General features: G+C 38.1%; 1 long non-coding RNA gene across 1 annotated transcript; it reads right to left on the bottom strand.

Annotated features, from left to right (window-relative positions):
- Positions 1-494: 494 nt before the first annotated feature.
- Positions 495-2633, bottom strand: LOC133965904 (uncharacterized). Its single transcript, XR_009923901.1, has 3 exons — positions 2387-2633; positions 1681-1767; positions 495-1109 (listed from the first exon to the last, which is right to left on the bottom strand). It is a non-coding gene; the product is annotated as an uncharacterized LOC133965904 (long non-coding RNA).
- Between the last annotated feature and the right edge of the window lie 1436 nt (positions 2634-4069).

Below are 4069 nucleotides of genomic sequence, written 5' to 3'. Positions count from 1 at the left end.
AGCTGATAACCCGCAGCCTGACTTATTCAAACACATTAATACTACAATGAATGAGGCAGGGGTTTTCTATCAGAAATCAACTATCGTCACATTAGGTTTCTCTTGAGCACATGGAAATGACCTTATCGGATTGCATTGTGAGACATCTGGGTCACCTAATTTTAGTGTATTTTGCACTGATACACAAACTTGATGTTACACATCTTAAACAATATGATATGGGTGTCCCTAGACAACCAGACATGTGTGCTTTGCTGTGACTATAAATGACTGGAACCTCAGATAAAGAGTTATTTTCTGACTTCAATAACTGAGGCATTCTCTAAAGAATGTAATGGGCCCATTCTACTTCAGATCGATGGATCATTGTGTGTTTATGTTGCTTAAAGCAGAGCATTCACTGCTTTAATGTAGTCAGCATCTTATCTGCCAATAACAGTGTAGAGGTGCAAGGAAATACCAATATGTTATGATCAATGTCATTTATTGTGCACAAACATTACATTAAGGCATCTGCTGGAAATGTTATGATCAACAATTCTCATGCAAATAATACTTATAAAAACGCCACAAATAGTTTTTTGGAGAGGGGGGTTTCAGAGGGAGGGGGCAGCTCTGGAGAAAGGTCTGTCAATCCAGGTCTGCTGCTTGGTGTGATGGCGACATGAGGTTAGCCTCAGGAGCGGACGCTGCAGGAGGGACCGTGGAGCTGAGGCACACCTGTACTGCTTCTCTTGAGAAGAACGGAAGGACGTTAAATTATGAAGATGGTTCCCTCTGATTTTTTTTTTTAAACATAAACGTCAGACAGGCCGCTAAAAACAAAAAATGCTGAAGCTAACAGCTACCCAACAGCAAGCTAATGCCTTCCTAAGGCTGCCAGGGAGTAGCAAGAGTAGCCTTGTAGCAAGAGAGTGTAGCTAATCACAGCCCTCACAATTCTTCATCAGTGGAGAAGTACCTCGCCATGTTTTCATCTTCAGAGGAGTCATCCAAAGACTGTGCTACTGTTCCGGAATATGTCAGGCCCGCTGCAGCCTGCTGGGCTTAAACTCTGAGCACGCAGAGTAGGTCCTCACGTCCCGTCTCAGTAAATGCATCAGTCCTTCCTGAGAATATATGATAAAAAACAAAACATCTCAATAGTGCGTATACATACACACATACAGGGCTTTATTTTCTACAGAAATATTTTTCCTGAGTTGATGTCTCTGCTTGTTGCCATCTAGAATGTGAAACCAAATATATTTTTTGGTGTACCCATACAAGATGTCCAATGTAACACCAATAAAATCCAATCTACTACACTAATAACTGCATGTTTTCGGATTGTCTAACTGTGTATTTGTCTTAAAGTCAAAAGGTCAAGGCCACACTGACCTCATCTTAATGTTTCAGTTGTCAAGAGATTAGTGTCATTTATATGAGACAAAATATGTAGAAATATGTAGACGGACACTGCATTGGTTAGCGGAGTCATACAACGCAGTGCGGTAATTCTAGTGTAGTTTTTTTTTAATAAATGGGTTCTGCAGGTAATTTGGATTGTTTGTTTCTTGTGAAGAGGAGAATAACATGAATTCATACCAATATCAGTTTACAATCAAACCTTTTTGTGTTAACCTTGTGTAAACAGAGTCAAAGGACATTGTACAACAATGACACATTTTTCCACAGTACCTGTCGTTCACTACTGAACTTCTGACACCCATTACTGGACTGTGTCTTCCTGTAGAGTGGTGATGTTCTCAACGCTCTTTTCACAGTCTGTCAAAACAAAATTAGAGTTACAAATGTTAATGCCCCACAACCCATTGCAGATACGGTTGTATTTGCACACCACATCGGATCAAAACAAAGCTGCAGTCTGTGAAACAAGCAGTTTTGGTAGATATAAGGGAAATGCTAATATTTCTACATGAAACATATTCAGTCCCTTAAGAAAAATAACAATGATGGCAGGCCGCAACCTCGATGCCTTTGTCTACTTTGCTTACAGACTAGTTTGCGGAGTCTCGGGCTGCCGCGCACTGACCGATACATCATCGCTCTTTTCTGAAACTAATGAAGGCAAATTCACACATGTAGACAGAAATAAACAGTACAAATTAAAAGGTGTAAATATTGCTAACATTATGTTTGATGGGGGTCATCATTATTCATAACAGAGGAAAACTTTGCACACGTATTCCTTAAATTGACTTGCGTTCCTGCGGAAAAAGTTGTTTTCCCAGTTAAACAATCACAGCAGGGAAGCATGATTGATCAAATTTCTTTCATTGTGATATTAACTTGTATTTCAGCAAGCGTACTTTGGGGATTTAATAAAAATGTATATTTGGCACATTATATAAAATGGTGTTTCTGGTATGTAACTTAAAAGTACCTCTTTAATGGTAGGATCATTTCTCTCCCTCATCTTCCTCGTGGTACGTGGATGATGGTAGTTGGCTCAACCCGGCTTCTCTTTCTCTCCAGGCTGCCCTTCCTGCTCTTCATTAAGCAAAACAAAATGTTCGGTCCAAGTTATTGACGTTAATGAAACTCCTGTCGCTTCACTTGGATCCTCCTTGATTAAAAAACAGAACATAGCAATTGTAGCTCTCGGTATGAACTGTCTCATGCAGGATCCTTCGCATTAGAGGTGTAATCTAGCCTCAAATATTAATATTATATAACGTGAATAACATTCACGATCACTGAATGACACCACGCAGGGACACTGCGGTCAAGTGAGCAGACGTTCGTCTTTTCGTGGTCAAGTGAGCAGACGTTCGTCTTTTCCTGATTTCAAGTGCGCCCGTATTACAGAGTGTACGGTAGTCCATGATACGGAGCGAGCCAATCTTTTATGCTACTGTAAAATCCCTTTATTCCATAATTTCTGACAAAGGCTGACACAGTTGTGCTCAGGACCATCCAGGCTGTACACTCATTCAGTATCAAGCATATTTACTGTATCATTTTGGAGAAATTCAGCCTTAAAGTTCATTATTTTGAATTGAAAAAAGCATTATGTGCAAAATGTACCCTTCCGTAAAATCCCTTTATTCCATAATTTCTGACAAAGGCTGATACAGGTGTCCTCAGGACCATCCAGACTGTTCACTTACTCAGTATCAAGCATATGTACTGTATCATTCTGGAGCAATTCAGCCTCAAAGTTTAATATTTTGAAGTGAAAAAGGCATAGTTCCTTTTTTTTTGTTGAAATAAGCATTATGTTCAATATTTACCCTTCTGTAAAATCCCTTTATTCCATAATTTCTGACAAAGGCTGATACAGGTGTCCTCAGGACCATCCTGACTGTTCACTTACTCAGTATCAAGCATATTTACTGTATCATTCTGGAGCAATTCAGCCTCAACGTTTATTATTTTGAAGTGAAAAAGGCAAAGTTCCTTTTTTTGTTGAAAAAAGCATTATGTTCAATATTTACCCTTCTGTAAAATCCCTTTATTCCATAATTTCTGACAAAGGCTGATACAGTTGTGCTCAGGACCATCCAAACTGTACACTCACTCAGTATCAAGCATATTTACTGTATCCTTCTGTAGAAATTCAGCCTCAAAGTTCATTACTGTATGTATATATTTGTATTCTATTTTATTCTATTTAGTTATATATTGTTGTTTTTATATTGTTGTTTTAAGTTAAAGTGCACCAATGACACCAAGGCAATTTCCTGTTTGTGCAAATATACTTGGCAAATAAAATAATTCTGATTCTGATTCTGATTCTGATTATTTTGAATTGAAAAAGGCAGCCTCAAAGTTCATTTATTTTGAATTGAAAAAGGCAAAGTTCCTTTTTTTTTTGTTGAAAAAAGCATTATGTTCAATACTTACCCTTCTGTAAAATCCCTTTATTCCATAATTTCTGAGACAGGCTGCTACAGTTGTCCTCAGGACTATCCTGACTGTACACTCACTCAGTATCAAGCATATTTACTGTATCATTTTGGAGAAATTCAGCCTTAAAGTTCATTATTTAGAATTGAAAAAAGCATTATGTTCAATATTTACCCTTCTGTAAAATCCCTTTTTTCCATAATTTCTGAGAGAGGCT

The sequence above is a fragment of the Platichthys flesus genome, chromosome 12, assembly GCF_949316205.1.
Source record: "Platichthys flesus chromosome 12, fPlaFle2.1, whole genome shotgun sequence".
Lineage (NCBI taxonomy): Eukaryota > Metazoa > Chordata > Actinopteri > Pleuronectiformes > Pleuronectidae > Platichthys > Platichthys flesus.
Note: the sequence above shows the minus strand (reverse complement) of the source record. Positions and strands in the feature narration are given on the sequence as shown.